We start from the raw sequence: 19,720 nt of genomic DNA, 5'->3' as shown, positions 1-19,720 counted from the left end.
TTTTTTTTTTTACCACTTTGCCCAAAGAGCCCCGTGTCAATATCAATTATACGTGCAGGAGGCAAACAAAGGGATTAATTCGCTAACAAATAATTTCACAGTGACCATAACTGGAGAAGATTTGCATGTGAAAAGTAGAGCAAAACACCCTCGGTTCAGCAGCTAAAGAGTATGTTAATAGGGCAAAAATTTTAGAAATTGTATGATTAGAGAACACATCTGTAGGGGATGTTAAACAGAACACATCAGAACAATGCATGAAGCTTTAGCAAGAGATGTGCAGAATTAATGCATCTCTGTTAATGGGTTATAAAGACCCTTCTATTTCAGCACAGCACTGATTATTTATCAGTATACTATATATTTATACAACACTTGAAAACGTCAGTTGCTGTGTCACTGACACAATGTAGATTTGGATCTCGGAAGACAAAAGTAGTGCAAAAAAAAATCCCTATATCAACCTTTTTTCTCCAAATTAATAATTAACTGAAGCTAACCTTGTCTCCTGTAATGTAAATGTTTATTGTATTTTTTATCTAATTTTGTCTATATGTTGTCTTATTGGAAAGCACTCTGGCCAATCCAAGTTGTTTTTAAATGTGCTATACAAAGATTATGATTCCCTTAAATAAATAAATAAATGTATTTATGTATGTAAATATATATATGTATATGTAGCGCTGCATGTTCCAAAGTAAAACTGCAGTGTGTTATACATTCTACAGGTCTGCATAAAAAAAAAAAAAAAAAAAAAAAAAAAAAAAAACAGTTAACAAACAATGAATAACATGCATTTATGCCAATCGTTTATGATCGACTGTTGATAAAATATGACAGTTTTCACCTTACCGCCTATATTGTAATGTGCTGCAGATGGTTGTAAGATTTCAAATTTTAGCTTCATTTTTTAAATGAGCAGCCAGCAATTGTAAATTATAGACATTTCAAAATAAGTGTCATGGTCTATTTCGGACTCCTTTTTATAATTTAAAGTCCGGCATTATGGATAAATGTTGTTTTAATATTGGTATTAACAGTATCTAGGATTTAATTCAAGGTTAACTCTTGTAGCTTCTGTCTGAGCAGCACCATCAACAGGAGATTTTGAATATTATTTTACACATTATTCAATATATAGTTTTTAGAAGTATCAGCACAATACTCATAATGTGAATGAATTTTGAAGACTAAAAATTTTAAAGACTATGTGACCAATAATTTACTCCTATTAAATTTGGATAAGACTTATTGGAACATAGAACAGTACACATAATCTTGTAGATTACAATTTGCAACTAGACAGATGTACTGTTCCTTCCTCTACAGTAAAAATTTGTGCTATCAGACAGCAACTTGTCTTTTGAAAACCATATTTCCCATGTTACAAAATCAGCATTTTTTAATCTTAGAAATATTGCCAAGCTACGAATTATGTTACATTTTTCTGATGCAGAAAAGCTAATTCATGCATTCATGACCTCTAGACTGGACTATTGTAATGCACTTCTAGGTGGTTGTCCTGCTTCTTCAATAAACAAGCTACAGGTAGTCCAAAATGCAGCGGCTAGAGTCCTTACAAGGTCAAGAAAATATGATCATATTACCCCAATTTTACAGTCTCTGCACTGACTACCTATTAAGTTCGGTATCAGTTACAATTTATTATTCCTTACGTATAAGGCCCTAAATGGTTTAGCAACTGCATACCTAACTAGCCTTATAACACGATATAATCCATCACGCTCCCTAAGGTCACAAAATGCTTTTGTTTTGGTAGTTCCTGGGATAGTAAAGTCCACTAAAGGAGGTAGAGCTTTTACGCATTTGGCTCCCAAACTCTGGAATAGACTTCTTGATAATGTTCGGGATTTAGACACACTCTCTCTGTTTAAATCTAGATTAAAAACACATCTCTTTCGCCAAGCATTCAAATAATACATCTGATAATTTGGGACTGCAGTTTTATCTGATCAAATGCGCATTCTTATTCTTTAGCTTGGGTTAAACAAATTAATTTTACTTGGTTGGAACAGCAACTTTATTATGTCTCTATTTGTTTCTGTTTTATTTGTATCTCTGTTTTACCATTGACAAGGATTTACATCCCATGGTAACTAGGATTTACACAAGCTCCAGTCTGGATCCAGAACACCTGAGAAGAGATGATGCAAACCCCTCAGATGATGCTATCCCTGAAACAACATACAGAGCTTCCAAATATTGCTAAAAGTGTGATTGCATTATATCATAATTGCTGTTAATAGTGTTCATCGTCTGGTTGACTATGTCCTGTATTATTTTTTTCTGAAAATTTCTGTCATATGCACATAAACTGACAGTCACCACTGATAAACTACTACTAAATATTGTAGAAACTTAATTTTCTATAAAGCTACTTTGCAATGATTTGTATCATAAAAAGCAGGAACATGATAATATGTTGTGGCCACAATATCATTTTGCTAAGGTAATGACATTCTTATGTTGTCACCACGGATGTGAAGTTGTGTCCTTGAGATCCTTTGTTGAGGGAACGACATATTTTTATCTTTGGCCACAAGTTTAATGCGTAAACAAACCTGTGAATTAGAAATGATTAAGACATTTTTGTCCATATCACAGTCTTGTAAATTTGTTAAATGATGGTGTCTTTTTATTTCATATTTGTATTATTATTATTATTATTATTATTATTATTATTATTATTATTATACAACAGTAATATAATATTGTTTATATTTATTACTGTATTCCCCTTTTAATTTGTGTACTGCTTTACCTAATTTTAACTTTCTGTATAATTATTATTAATATGCTACCATATACAGTATTTTGCAAATACTGTACATGCCTGACAAGTATGCCAATAAAGTTTAGACTTTATGATTGTATTTACATATGTGTGTGACGCTAAATGAGTGTGTTTTCAAATGATACACAAATGATTAATTCCTCAGCAAAATACTACTGTATTCATAATTTTGGTCTATTAATTAACTTTTTAAACTTTGTTCTCATCTTTAAACTGTTGCGGTACACAGACAGGGAGCTCATTTTGCGGGCCGACAGACTTCACACAAAAAACATCCGACAGAGCAAGGCTGTCTTTCATTCCAGATTTTTCTCCGGTTACCGCAAAAATAAGTGTATTTGCGCCAGTTAGGAAGGAAATGAGAGAAGCTTGCATCCAGAATTTCCTTCTTTATCCTGCAATGCTGAAGGTCATTCTCAATCAAGGTGAACCTAAGGGTGCTTTCACACCTGCCTCATTTAGTTCGGTTGAATCGTATCAGAGTTCGTTTCCCCCTTTGGTGCGGTTCGATTGGGCAGGTGAGAAAGCAGCTATCGCACTAGGATGCGCACCAAAAGCAGACCAAACAACTCTGGAGCGGTTCGTTTGTGGTGAGAATGTGATCCGACCTCGAACAGACCCAACTGCAAAAAGTACTGATCATTTTTGGACTAAACCAGCTTCCGTAGTCAGCTGCGTTGTGCATTATGGGATGAGGAAGTGTTTGTTGACAGTTTGCACTTTAGCATGGCAGCTCGTGGACAAACTTGGAGTAGTGAGGAGCCTCATAGAAATTTGGTCAGATGACCATGAGCATGTCAGAGTTAAGAAGAATTAATGCACGCTTCCGCTTGAAATTACAAGCGATTCACCGTTCGCCATTTGCAGTGCATTAGAATGTTGTTTTCAAGCCACATCCGCGCTTCATTATAAAAATGTATTTTTTGCATATCATGGTGTATACAAACAATGTAATAGATTATGGCCAGGGACAAAACCAGCCCAGTCGTGTAGTTTTGTTGTCTCCGTGTTGTTTGCTGGCTTTTCCTCTTATGTTGGAATTTTCCCACACGTAAATTCTGACAAATCGAAAAGCAGTTTGGGAAATACGTCATGGCCAATGAGTGATGTAGATGTTGTCATGTGACTGCATTTTGGTTTGTTTCATCTGGTACAGACTAAAGCGATCAGTGTGGTGTGAAAAGGAACCAAAAAAGCTGAAAAATGCTACAATGTATAATTGTTTGCCCTTGGTTCGGACCAAATGAATCGAACTAGAGATGTGAAAGCACCCTAAAGTACTATACTCCCCGGAAGAAGGAAGAGTTTTTCTCAGATCCCATTCATCCACCAACTCTCAATGAACTTCAGTTGGACATTTGGTGTCTAATCGGAGAAGAGATGCTCGAAATGGTTAAGTGATAGTCTCTTTTAGTGTAGTCACGGTACAAAAATTTCAGTATTTAGTACAGATACCGGTGAAAATCCACAGTTCTTTGTACCAATTTCGGTACCAAAGCAAAACACAAAAATATGCTAATAATAAAAAAAAAAATACTTTCTCACTGAAAATAAAACCAATGCCATTCCTTATAATTACTTACAATTGTGAAAAAGTTTTTCTACAAGTAATATAAATATGAAAAACAGTAAACAAGTTTCACTCAAATTTAATTTGTCTTTTAATTAATGATTTTTTTTTTTTTTTTTGGTAAATAAAGGGGATTTGCTATTAAAATTAAAACATTGAAGAAATATTGTGTGATTTATTTCTTTTAAAAGTTTTATTATTTTTTCTCAACAGTAGTAACAGTATCACATACTGTACAGTCTGCTAAATAATAGTAATATTTCTAGCATAATGCCTATATGTAAAAATTTACTTATTTTGACATGTTACTTTGAATACCTTTAAACTGACACTGGTTTTACTCAAATTAAATGGTAAAATGCTTTTAAAGTGACTCAGTAACAGTTCTGGTAATAATGTTTATGTATTTATGTGTCATGTGTTTATGTGTTTCTGTCCTCATTGAGACGGGAGATGCTGAGATTACTGCAAGCATCACGTGCTTCAGTCTATGTAGTAAACAAACCCGCTGAGGACTTTAAATATTAGTATTTTAGATAAAGGTTGTGATAGAGACGGTAGAATAACACATATACTGTAACACCTGTACAATAGGAATATTGTATTTCTTTCAGTTTATGCCCCTTGTATTTCTGACCCTACATTTTCATCTCTGTTTTCTCAATCTATCTCTTGAAATTGTCAGATTTTTATATTGTATTGGGTGAAGATTTGAATTCTGTAATGTTGCATATCCTAGATAGATCTGGACAAAAGCAATCACACTCTCATGCTTTTTGTTCTTTTAAAATTTGTCAATGTGTAACCTAATCCTCATTTGTAGATAGTTGGTGTTTATTAAATCCTTCTGCTACTTGTCTTTCACCTTTTTCTCTGCTGCTCATAAATCCTATTCACGAATAGACTATATGTTAATTTCTACTTCTTTATCTTCAACTGTTCATGATGCTGATATCTGTTCCTTATCTTTGTAGGATCATGATAGGAATTTGTGCAATTCTTTAATCCCACAGCCATCTTTTACCACTAGATGGCGATTTAACCCTAAATTGTTACAGAATGAAAATTACTTTGCAGTCAATTCTGAAATAAATGTGCTGAATTCATTGAAATTAACCAAGGTTCAGTGGATGATCTGCGAACACTTTGGAATGCAGTTTAAGGATTTATTAGGAATGACTCAATTTCATATGCCTCTTTCTTTCTGAAAAACGGACACAAAAAGATCACAGCTCTAGAATATTACTAGAGATATCCAACATTGTTTCTCAGAAAATACACTCAGCCAAATCATGGTGGTTAGGTCTGAACTCAATTCATTACTGAGATCCAGGGCAGAATTCCTGATTCAAAGATCTAGGCAGATCTACTATTTTCAAGGAAGTACACCAAGCCACCGTTTAGCTCTAAAATTAGGCAACCCAAAATTGCCTTCCACACTTTTTTATTCTAAACTATATACTTCTTCTACTGATGGTGACCCCTGACTCATTTGCATCTATTCTGTCCAACCTTGATTTACCTAGGCTGTCAGATGTGGATTCAGATTACCTGGATCACTCTTCAGGAGCTGGAGTCAGCAGCCCGTTCTATGAACAAGGGGAAATCCACAGGCATAGATGGTATCCCAATCAAATTATATACTACTTTTTGGTTGGATTTAGGCCCCCTCATGTTAGATATGCTAGATTTTTCAATTACTCAAGATTCATTTTACCCATCTATTAATATAGCTGTTATTTATCTTTTGTTAAAAAAGATAAATATCTGACTTCCTGTTCTAGTTACTGGACACTTTCTTTGACAGGGACTGATGTTAAATTATATGCTAAAGTATCTCACCATCTAGAAATGTATGAACAGGCTAGTTCATCATGACCAAACAGGATTCATCGAATCTTGCTCAGCTTCGGATAACTTACGCAGGTTATATCATATTATTAATTCAACGAATAGTTTGTCCTTTTAAGTACTTGGGGATAGATGTTTTTCCATCCCTGCAGGAAATTCTGTAAAAAAAAAACAAAACAAAAAAAACAAGAAACTATAATAGTATTCAAGCCTAAGTATCCACAAATTTGGAAAAATGGTCTCGCCTTCTTACTTCTCTTCAGGCTCATATATCGGTGATTAAAATGAATCTTTTCCCACATATCAATTTCTTTTCTTCCATGATTCCCCTCACTCCACCGGTTGGCTACTGGAACAAACCCGATGCATATATATATATATATATATATATATATATGGCAAACACCCTCATATTAAACTGACTACCTTAAAGTGAAGTAGATTACATGAAGGTCTTTCTTTCCCCAACATTAGCCCTGGTGGGCTCCAGCTCTCCCCATGTTAAGCCCACGGCGATCTCCTGTTCCCGAGGTAAGCCCACGGCGGGCTCCTGTTCCTGGGTTAAGCCCAGGGCGGTCTTCCCTGTTTCTGGGTTAAGCCCACGGCAGGCCCCTGTTCCTGGGTTAAGCCCAGGGCGGGCCCCTGTTCTCGGGTTAACCCCATGGTGGGCCCCTGTTTCCAGGAGCCCCCGGCGGGCCCCTGTTCCCGAGTTAAGCCCACATCCCTCCCCCATTCTACCTCCGCTCCACAGCCCTCATAGATTGTATGAACTCAGGACTATGGCATCTTGTATTTCCATTCCCAACTCAATTTCCCATAATCCTGAGCTCGGGGCTAATAACCACCAGGGGTTCCCCATTACCACTTTCCTATATAAAGTATGTTTGGACTCTCTTTAAGGGCGAAGTCTTGTTTAGTTCTGTCTGGCCTTTCCAAGCGTTTTCCCTGTGTTTGTTCCTTCCCTGTCTGATCTTGGATTATTTATACCGACTGTGATTCTCTGCTGCCTGTCCCGACCTCTCCTTGTTACTGTTACTGATTCTGGATATCCCTGACATACTTGACTCTGTGCTCTGAATACTGCCTGTCTGACCATTCTCTTTATTAAACCACTGCATATGGATCCGAACATCTCTGGCTCATTGCTACAGATATATAGTTTGTATTGATGAATTTTGTTCCATTTAATTTAATTTATTCATAAACATTCAATCATGCAAACAAAAAACATTCAGTGCGCCGACATCCAGGTGTGGGTAAACAGGTTAATGTTGTCATCTTTTCTAAAATCTTTGTAAAAAAATATTTTAGTGTTATTTATGTATTAATGTTACTTAATTTATTTGAATTATTATTGTATTTATTTATTTATTTTAAGTCAACCAGGGGGTGGGACGGGTTAGTGTGGGTTCTAAATTTGCACAATTGCTTTTTGTTTTATACTACTGCTCTCAGAAGAAAATTTCAATAAACAAAAAACACTATCTTCCCAAACCTCCTCTTGCCCAAACTAACTCAGCTCTCCGTGCCCACCTCCGTCTGTCAGTGGATCAGCAGCTTCCTGACAGACAGGCAGCAGCTAGTGAGGCTGGGAAAACTCACATCCAGCACCTTTATGATCAGCACTGTGTTGCTGCTTCGCCTAAGCAGCAGTGCTTCGCCTGTGCTTCCCCATAATATAGTCCCAAGTAAATATCTGCCTAGGAAATCGCCTAGTGTTAATCTAGATCGCTATTTGTACTCGTTGTGAATACGCAGGCCACAAGAAGTAATTAGGTGTTTTTTTTTTTTTCGATCACTTTTACTCCGGCCATGCTAGATGGCAACAAAGGATTCCATTCATTGTGCTAAGCTAAGCTAGCGCCGACCCAGTCAAACTAAAACAATGCATGCACTGACACAAAAATGCATTTGCCCACCTATCTAAATGTAGGAAATAATGTGAATAAGCCCTATTTCAAAAAACGGTGGAGTGTTCCTTTAAAAGGCCAAGCAGAGGTTATACTTCCTTCGCCAGCTGAGGAAATTCAACCTGCCACAGGAGCTACTGAAACAGTTTTACCCTGCCATGACTGACTCTTAACTGAATTAAGCTTGGTTTTATATTACAAACTGTTTTTTTTCTCTCTTTTTTCTTTGAATATATGAATCATGTTTGATCACAATTTGACAAAGTGTAAAATTAATTACAATGTTTGCTCTTATTACACTTTGGAACTTTCTAGGTACTGTGACTCCATTCAGCTCAGCTGAAACATTGTCAAACCACTCCACTGTCAATTCAAACCACTTTTGAGGCGTTCTCACTTGCCACCCTGTAGCTCTCCTGCAGGCGATTTCTTCAAATTCCTTACATAACTTGATTGAGATGGGGATGACTTGTCAGCAGGTAAACCAAAGGCCAGATCAACTGGTTGCTGGGGCTGCCTCCCGAACATCAGCTTTGTAAGGTGAAAATCTTGTTGAGTCATTACGAGTGCAATTGCATGCGTGGACTAACAGTTTCACAAAGTCCTTCCAGCAAGTCTTTCATTTGTAATCCATGGTCCCTAACATCTGAAGCAGCGTCCTGTTAAAGAACTCCACAGGGTTGCCATGGGTATGGTAAGGTGTCATCCTCACTTTACAGATTCCTGCAATGCTACACAGTTCCTTGATCAGCTTCGACTCAAAGTCGGGCCCTGATCACTGTGGAGTTTCTCTGGAAACCCCTAATGGACTAGAAAGTTATCCCACAATCATTTTGCCATGGTTTCAGCCATCTGCTTTCTAGTGGTATCACTACACAATGCCTGGTGAAATGATCAGTGATTACTAGAATATCCTTTGTATTACTCCAATCAGGTTCAAGCGACAGAAAGTCCATGCAGACTAGCTCGAGGGGACTGCTTGTCATTATGTTCACCAGGTGCAGCTCGCTCAGGAGGGGTCTTTCGCTTCACACAGTGCTCGCAGGTCTTTCTCTTCTCCTCCACAGTCATCACCATCTTTGGCAATAAAACCAGGACCTAGCCAAGTCAAAGGTCCTCTCAATTCCTAGATGGCCCATGTCGTTGTACAAATTTGTCAAGACCATCTTCTGAAGATCCACGGTTAAAACCAACTGATACAGCACACCTCCCGATCTTGATTGAGTGGTTTGGATGTAAGCCGGAAGGCTGTTCCACAGCCTAGGCCTGGCAATTGCAAAGGCTCTGTCTTCTCTTTTCTTTAGCCATGATCTGGGGACAGCCAAAAGTCTCTAATCCCAGACCTCAGGTTTCGTGTGGGATTATGTGGACAGAGAAGCTCTGGCAAATAGCTTGGTGCCAGATTGCTTAATTATTTACTTGGTTCACTTACCAGTCTATTTCTAAGTCAACTTATAGTCTAATAATCTACAAATAGGAGATTTATTAATGAAAGTTATTGTATGGTGTTACCAAAGTGACAAGTGTCATACTCACTTAGGGCTGGCACATGGTCCGGAAAGGGGTATGGCGCATCGGAGGAGCGGGCGTTATTTGAAGGCCCGGCGACCTCCTCCTTGGGTCCTGTGGCCGGCTCTGCCTCAGGCCTGGTGGCTGGCTCTTCATCTAGTCTGTCAACCTGCGGCTCTGAGCACTACTCCTCCCCAGGGCTGTTGAGGGCCGATAACAGACTTTGTGTTGCCCGTGCAACCTGCCTAGAGGGAGTGGGATTTGACCGCTTACTCAGCTGCCGGTACCACCGTGAGACATCACTGAGAGTGCTGGTCAGGGTGTCAACTTGCTTATTTAGGTCAGCCACCTGGTGCTGTAGGTTCTTAGTAGCCGTGTTTCCACTATCGAGCTAAGACCGGGCGTGCTAGTGAGTGCCAGGGCCAGTCGCATTTCCACTGTCACTTCCGGGGCTTGATCGTGCCTCGCCGGGGCTTCCTCGGGGCCAACGGCCAGGGTTTTTTGGCCCGACGAAAACCTTGGGCCAAAGCGGGCCAGCTGGGGCTAGAGGAGGGGTTATGAACAAAGGCGGAGTTTCTCCGCGTCTAGAGAGCTCAGCACTGCAGATCATTTCAGAAAGATAACAGCTTTAACAGCAGCATTAAAGACGTTTTGAAATAAGTTGAGCTCAAAACTCACTCTTAGTTATCAGCAAGTGTTTGAAATAACTTGATCCGATCTGGATTATAATCACTAAACAAGGCAGAAATATTTATAAGCAATGTAAAAGATATGCACGCTAAACATTATTGTACCATAGTAAACATGATAAATATGACCGCTTGGATAAATCAGACGTCAGCTTCTTATTCTCTATCACAATTGTGTATTTATTAAGTAACATTTTATCTGTCGTCTCGTTTCGTGAATTTAGCTCCACGTTGGATATCATCAAAATATAATAATGATTTTTGTTTGGGAGCTTTTATAAAAATAGAGAGTGTGCGCTGCTGATCATTTCAGAAAGAAAACAGCTTTAACACCAGCATTAAACACTTTTTTTTTTAATAAGTCGAGCTCAAAAATCACTTTCAGTCAGCAGCAAGTGTTTGAAATAACTTGATCTAATGTGGATTATAATCACTAAACAAGGCAGAAATATTTATAAGCGATGAAAAAGATATGCACGCTAAACCTGTTACCATAAGTAGCCTAAACATGGTAAAATATGACCGCTTGAAGAAATCAGACGTCAGCTTCTTACCACAGTCGTGTATTTATTAAGTAACTTATATTATCTGTCACAAGCCTCGTCTCGAGAGTTTATCTCATAAAAGAATATAGCCTAATAATGTTTTTTGTTCGGGAGCTTTTATAAAAATAGAGATATTATCATTCATTCTAAATATGACGGCTACTGTGGCTAATAAACAGAAACAGACTCGACTGAATAAGCAGGCTATTTTCATGAGCGTTAAAAATAAATAAATAAAATAGAAATAAGTGCATTTATGTGTGATTATTTTTGAGTTCTGATAAATTAAATCAGTATGATCAATGCATAACTTATTCTATAGTTAAAACATTGATGCTTTTGAATTTGAATATATAACAAAGCATGCAAACAAACGGCCGCTTTTATCCATCTTCGCTTTGTGATCGTACATGTTCCAGTGACTTATTTCTTAGTTTTCTGATAACTTCTTTTTGTTGGTGAAATTTTGAGGTTGCATGACTTTGTTCTGAGAGGCGTGTAAAGGGCGTGTTTTAGTGACGTGCAGCGGTGCTTCAAGCTCCACTGTGGAAACCCTGCGCTATTCTGGCCTCGGTGCTACTGGCCCGGCCCGCTTTAAGCCCTGGCTCACACTGGCCCGACAGTGGAAATGCGGCTAATCTTTGCCTTACAGCTAGGCTTGTCACAATCCTCCTCCTCCGGGACTGGAGGACTTTCCAGGAAATCCTGGGCCTCGTCAAGATCCAAGGTTGAAACCATTGGTTCCTCCGGGTTGGAGGCCTTCAAGCTCGCTAGATCTTCCAGTAATTTTTCCATTTGCAAGCCTGCATGTATTCACACAGAGCCACCTTGGTCAGCTCTGTGTGAATTTAAGGTGGCGGTCCATGCGGGTAGTCGACTTCCTGCACCCTGGGACAGGGCAGACGCCTTTCCGCACATTAACTCTCCCAGAAGCAATGGATAGGAGAAGCTTGCGCTCCCTCACATTCCGCACCTTATGCAAGACACGAAGGTGTTGGCTTAGCTGATTATAGCCACGACAGCACAAGGGACAGTCTTCCAAAGCCGTATCTGCTTTTGTTAAAATACTAAAAAACTGCTTAACAAGAGGATGAATGTCAGGGACACTGCCCATGCATTGGTTACTTATAACTTTTTAGGTCCCATTTGTAGTCTGTTAATCCAACTTTGAGTCTAATACGTTAGAGAGCACAATTTGCAGTCTATTTCTCATTACACTTCTAGTTTAATAAACTACAAATTTGACTATTTCTTTGAGTCACTCATCAGTATATTTTTCATTTGTTTCTAGTCTAATAAACTACAAATGGGACTATTCCTTTGGATCACTTACCAGTCTATTTCTAATTCAACTTCTAGTCTAATAAACTACAAATAGTACTATTTCCTTGGTCACCTACCAGTCTATTTCCCATTCATTTTCTAGTCTAATAAACTACAAATAGTACTATTTCCTTGGTCACCTACCAGTCTATTTCCCATTCATTTTCTAGTCTAATAAACTACAAATATGACTATTTCCTTGATTCAGTTACCAGTCTATTTTTCATTCCATTTCTAGTGCAATAAACTACAAATGGTATTATTTCCTTGGTCACATACCAGTCTATTTCTCATTCATTTTCTAGTCTAATAAACTACAAATATGACTATTTACTTGATTCAGTTACCAGTCTATTTCTCATTCCACTACTAGTTTAATAAACGACAAATTTGACTTTTTTATTCTCTCACCTGTCTATTTCTCACTCATTTTCGAGTCTAATAAACTACAAATTGGACTATTCCCTTGGATCACTTACCAGTCTATTCCTCATACCACCTCTAGTCTAAGATACTACAATTGGAACTATTTCCTTGGTCACTTACCAGTCTATTTCTCATTCCACTTTTAGTCTAATAAAGCTAATGTTTCATTCCATGTCTAGCCTCATGAACTACAATTGGTACTATTTCCTTGGTTATATATGCATTATATACTTATTATATGTGTGTGTGTGTGTGTGTGTGTGTGTAAGTACAGAGTAAGTACAAATTAATCATATGTTAAGTAATGAAACATCTAGACCAATTTTCAAATATTTACCCTGGTGTCCCCTGCTTCATTGAGATATTAGGAAGAAAGTAGAACCATCCACCTCCCTCATACCTACTCATCAAAGCCGCAAAACCCCCGGGAGCCGCACATACGGGCCCCCCAAAATTTGACCGACTATAACTCCCCAAAAACGGGGGAAAATCGCACCAAAATCAGGTTAAAATCAGGGCGGCAATACCAGCCCCATGTCCTTATGACCCCGGGGGTCCGAGTTAGGGCCCCCCAAAATGTGGAATTTGAACCATTATAACTCAGGAACCAGACCACCCAGGAATTTGTGGGTGGTTGCATACGGTAGGCCCCTCGACCCTCTAGGGATCCCCCGAATATTAGCCCCGGGGAAAAAACACCAAACTCGGGGCAATATTAGACCTTGGGGACCTCTATCCGACGCCACCGGTCCCAAGTCTCTGAACCCCCGGGAGGCGGAGATACGGGGCCCCAAAATTGGTGTCCATCCAACATGAATAACCAGCAAGTGGGATATGTGTCCACCGGAGGTTTAACAAATGGCAATTCTATTAAATTTGATTTAATTAAATATATGCAATATTGTTGATCAAAACGCTTGCAGTGTACTCAGATATCTCAGCAGAGTCCATTAATGTAAGATCTATCCCATAATAATGCAGAATTTGCATAAAAATGTATTACATTTTAGCGATTTTGTGGTTGAAGTCCCATCAGATGTACTTGGCAAGCTCCGAGGAATCCATTTATGTAAGTTTTGTCCCATAATGCTGTAGAAATATGCATAGAAAAAATTTATTTGAACCCCATTCAAGTATATGGCAGGTGGGACTTTTTTAGAAATGTCCCAGAGGCCTGAAATTCAGATAGGTGGGTCCAGGGCCCGCCCCGAATGAGCTGCCGAAAGCTCGGGGCCCTAAGGCGAGGGAAAAATTCGGAGCCTCCTGCACAAAATCTCTCCCTCAGCCCTCTCTGACTCTTACATTATCAGAGCCTTTTGAGAGTTTTCAGGGTGCCGAACGGGTATTTTTTTTCAAGCTCCTACAGCTTCGTGCTTCGGGGACATGGGAGAGGGGCCTCTGAGATGCAAGAATCTCAGGATGTCCCACCTCCAATCAAAGCGCGTACCGGTTTGGTGCACGTGGGGTCACTTCTGCGACTGTTTGACCCCTAAAGAAGGTCGTAGGGCCACCAGACTTCTATGCCTGGTCCAGAGGGTCCCCATGAGACACATATCCAAAATTCGGCCCGATCGGACCCCGGGGAGGCGTGTCCACGAAACCGCTAGGCCAAACACATTCAAGTAAATGGCAGTTGGGATTTTTTTAGAAACATCCTAGGGGCCCGAAATTTGGAACGATGGCTCCTGAGGGCCCCTAGAACGTGCTGTCAAATGCGTGAGGACCTAGCGCGATGCACTTTTCTTCCTTGGGTCCTACGACTGGTCTTTATATATACACAATATATATATATATATATATATATATGTGTGTGTGTGTGTGTGTGTGTGTGTATGTGTAAAGACCTCTATCTAACTTGCTCTATTCTTTTTTTATTCTATCTGTTTTCTTTTTATTTATTATATTATTTAAAATCCCATGCTACGTATACTGTGTTAACCTGACTGAGACTTGTTATAGCATTTATATATCATTGCTCTTTTTGTTGTTTTTGATTGCTTTCACTGTCTTCATCTGTAAGTCGCTTTGGATAAAAGCATCTGCTAAATGAATAAATGTAAATGAAAATGTAATGTAAATATAAAGTATTCAAAACAGGTAAGTTAATATATTTGGAGTAAAGTTGAATTGAACTGCTGCATCAGTCATACAGTGCTCCGGACCGCACGCCTCATGACGAGACAGAAGCGCCGCCACAGAAACAAGAATGAGATGCCTTCTAACATAACTGTGGCATTAAACTCAGTGAGGGCTCGTTTAAAATATTGCACATATATAGGCCGATTAGATTACTTGGTAACACTTTAGAATACTCTTTCTTACTTACTGCATAACTAATAAGGAATTAATGAAGAACTAACAGGTGATTATTCATTAAGACTTAACTCACTACTGTTAACTACTAAGGAAGATGTGTTAACTAATCAGTATGTAATATAATTTTATGATTGTGTTAAGTAACAGTTAGGTAATCAATAACTAATGAATTATGTCATACCTACTGAAGAACTACTATTAATTATCTACTAGTTAAGGTTTAAGAAAAATAGGAAGCACTTTATTTTACAGTCCTGTTCCCCATGTACATACTATTTACTTATTATAGTAATTACAATAACTATGTAATAACTAGGTACTTACCCTAAACCTACCCCTAAACCTGACCCTACCCCATGTAGTTACCTTGTATTACCAGAACTTTCTTAGATAAATACACTGTAAGTACGTTATAAGTACATGTAAGTACACGTACAATAAAATAAAGTGCAACCGAAAAATAACTATGAAGTAACTACTAATGAATCTGAGAAACTGATAAACTGAGAAGATGCACAAATCCACTTCATTTTCACCGTTTATTTGCACATCTTCTCAGTTAACAATGGCTCTGTGTAGTAACAGCTGCTCTATGTGAAATCACGCACCTGATGGAATTTACCGCTGATTAGAGAACCGGCTTTACTGACGAGGTAATGAAATTTGAATAAAATATGAATTATCTAATAATTCTTTATTAATTACTAAAGGGTTCACTATAATTTCACTTTAGAATAGGCCTGCTGTTTTAGGTTCAAAATAAGTCCTGAAGAATTATTTGATAACTATTTATTAATTACTAATGGGTTCCCTATGTTTTTACTTTAGAATACTGTTTCAGGTTCTACGTAATTCTTGAGGAATTACCTAATAATTCTTTATTAATTACTATAGGTTTCCCAATATTTTCAATTTAGAATAGGCCTAATGTTTCAGGTTCAAAATAAGTCCTGCAGAACTTTTTGATAATTATTTATTAATTACTAATGGGTTCCCTATAATTTCACTTTAGAATACGGTTTCAGATTCTAAGTAATTCTTGAGGAATTACTTAATAATTATTTATTAATTACTAATGGTTTCCCAATATTTTCACTTTAGAATAGGCCTAATGTTTCCCAGGTTCGAAATAAGTCCTGCAGAACTATTTGATAATTATTTATTAATTACTAATGGGTTCCCTGTTTTAACTTTAGAATACTGTTTCAGGTTTTAAGTAATTATTGAGGAATTATCTAATAATTCTTTATTAATTACTAATGGGTTCCCAATATTTTCACTTTAGAATAGGCCTAATGTTTAAGGTTCCAAATAAGTCCTGGAAAATTTTTTGACAATTCTTTATTAATTACTAATTGGTTACCTGTATTTTCACATTTCCTCAGGCTTTCCCTTACATAAAGAAATTTAATTAATGATAATGTGGTATATGCTGATGAGGCACACATACAGTACTGTATATAAAATATAAAAACTAAGGTAAGTTATCGCAGTCTTGGTAGGGTTCCTACTGGAAGCTGATTTCTTACAAAACACACTCACAAAACAATTCACTACACAGGCAAAACCTCTGTAAAATGTATTGCATTTATTAATATTGCATTTTTATACTACTAAAACTGCTAATAACTTTTATATGAAAGGGTCACAATTCAATGAAATTGTGTATAACTGTTCATTAGTAGTTACTTCATAGTTATTTTTCTTGAACCCTAACTAGTAGATAATTAATAGTAGTTCTTCAGTAGGTATGCCAGAATTCATTAGTTATTGATTAGCTAACTGTTACTTGACACAATCATAAAATTGTATTACATACTGATTAATTAACATATATTCCTTAGTAGTTAACAGTAGTGAGTTAAGTCTTAATGATTAATCACCTGTTAGTTCTTCAATAATTCCTTATTAGTTATGTAGTAAGTAAGAAACAGTATTCTAAAGTGTTACCGTGTGTGTTATAAGTTAAATGATCAGTCTTTAAGAGAAGGGGCTACGTGAGAACCACTATGGATGATAAGTTAGCTCTGCCGTCTTGTTATCATTTTGTCTTTACTTTATTTGTAACCAAGAAAGAGTTAATCTCTCATGAATGAGAAGAGCGCGTTGCCTTGTGTGTGAAATGCGGTGCTGAAGTGAAATAGCTGGGCAGTTTGATAGATTATAATTGAAAAACTGTGCAGTGGTATGTTAAATGACTACAATAGTTTGTAGAACCCTTCTATACAGTTGGTAAATATTTTTTTTTTTTTCATATTTGGGGGGCTAGACATAGTCTCAGAAAAATGGTTGCAGGAATCAAATTTTTCATGGTATCTTCTTCAGATTTGAAATAGCAACCCAATACTTTTCTAGATGGCTCCAGGACTGATTTAATGTATTTTTATATAAAAACAAAAATAAAAAAATAGCTCTTTTGCACTACAACAACTATATCTGCACTGTTCACTTCATTGGTTTGCACTCTATCTACCATGTGCCTTGTGCTGCTTTCCTTATCTTTCTTTTTACATGACCTATTTGTATATTTGTATAGTTGTATTTTATTATTTTATTATCTGTATTTAATGTTCTACTGTTAGTGCTATCTGTATGCACCAAGGGTCTGAGAGAACGCAATTTCAATTCTCTGTATGTATGTATTGTACAAGTGGAAAAATTGACAATAAAGCAGACTTGACTTGACTTGTTTTCCCTCATATTCTCTCACTGAAATGTGGGAACAGATGTCTGTATGTTAATGCACTGTGTGTCTATTGTGTCTCAGAAGATAAAAATGTCTGAGCTTCTGTAATTCTTACAGGAGCTCTTTTTGCTCACTTTTTGTATATAACATACATTTGGCATGCTGCTTAACTGCACATTGCAAAGCTTCTGGATTGACAGCCTTATTTAAATGAAGCATTGAATCAGAAACTGCAATGATTGACAATGATAACCATAATAATGGATGGTAACTAAAAACCTGATACCGTATGTCAAAATAGATCTGTGCCAGTCTTGGAGTGTAAATGCAATCTAATAGATCTGCCACTTTTTCTATGCAATTTGTTTATTTTTAATAGGATGCACTTTATAATAGTAATTAAAAAATAGTTCAATAAAAAAATACAGTCATCAATGTATCAGTTTTACAGAGTATGAAGTGTTGTTTATGAAAACAAGCAATATATACTGTGTAGTTTCATGCAGTGTTATCTTTGAGGCTGCTGATATGGCACCTATGGTTTCATTTAGTGCCATTACCTCTGTATCAGATTCTGGTATTGTACTGTGAAAGTGAAAATTGTGATATTGAGATAACCCTAAGCTGAACAAGTGTGTGGCTGTACATTTTCTGTGCTTTCATGTAGGATCATAAAGAGCTTTTTTTTTTTTTACTTTTAACTTTTTTATAACATATAATGCAAATAAATGGCAACTGCAACCGTAGGTTAGTGGTCTCAATTTGCCCATTCTTAGGCTCATTCTTTTTCCTTCTCTATAGTAGAGCAGGCTAGCTGTGAAATGGAGAAAACTGCCAACATGTGTAATAGATTTCAGAATAGGAGAGCAATTTAGAGCAAGTGGGTTTAACTTCCTTCTGTCTTATCTTAGAGAAATTGTAAGAATCTGGAAGATTAACACCTAAAGCGAATCTCAATTGACAGCCAGAAGTGTTGTCCCCACATCCCTGATGATGCTCGATTACTCACCTCTGTCAACCTGAGAGACACTTACCTTTATGTTCTGAACATCTATCTAACAGATGTCTGCCTCTGTGCTGATAGATTTTCAATGTGGACACCACACAGCTACTGTAGGGACAGAAAACATAATTTAGTGTGCCATTTGGATGAGGGTCAGGGGTATGTGCACAGTTATGTTTGAAGGCACTGACACCTGTGTACGTACCTTATGGGCTTGCCATGATTAAAAAGAGTGTGGAGGACCTCAAAGAGAGAATCACAACACACGTTTTGAAGGGCAGATAGGATGAAACTGAACCGAGGAAGAGCGGACACAATCAATCTCCCCTTCAAGATTCCACAGAGTGACCTAGTTCAACATTCAGAAATTGGTCTCTGTTACATTTCCACACTCGTAAAGCAGAAATTTCAATAGAGCTGTTCAGTTTGTAGAATCTTAACACTGAAGAGGATTGGCATTTTGAAGCCATGAGATTCCTTAACGATTTTTTATAGGGTTATAGAATGACAGCTTTTAATGTGCAAAATAAAGTATATGTGATTCAAGTTACAATGAAACAGGATAGCAAACATTCCTTACTGTGACTTACATAGAGTGTAATGGATTATCAAGGAAAAAAGCAGGTCATGAACTTGGTTCTATGCATCGGTTGTTAATTGGTTATATTAACTTAAGATGATGGTTCTGCACTCAAAAGTTGAGGCAGATGATGCAAGCATGCGGTGGAGGGGTTCAGAACACTAAATGATTGGAGAATCCTGCATATATCATACAAGAGAGAATTATGTCCTTTTCATCTGAAGGTCAAGTTATGACATTGTCATTCAAAATTATGATATTGTGAGGTTAAAATTAAAAAGAAAAATACATGCACTGATAAACTGTGCACAGTAAGATCATGTATTTTGAAAAATAGGTTGAATTTAGGGCTGCTCAATTATGGCAAAATCATAATCACCATTTATTTTGGTCAATATTGTAAGTAATCACGATTATTTAACACAATTATGAGGGAGCCATTTGACAAAAACTTTTTATGAGTGATTTATTTAAAATATAGTGATAAATATCAAATA

The sequence above is a fragment of the Carassius gibelio genome, chromosome A17 (genome assembly GCF_023724105.1).
Source record: "Carassius gibelio isolate Cgi1373 ecotype wild population from Czech Republic chromosome A17, carGib1.2-hapl.c, whole genome shotgun sequence".
In the NCBI taxonomy this organism is placed as follows: Eukaryota; Metazoa; Chordata; class Actinopteri; order Cypriniformes; family Cyprinidae; genus Carassius; species Carassius gibelio.
This window is presented reverse-complemented; position numbering follows the sequence as displayed.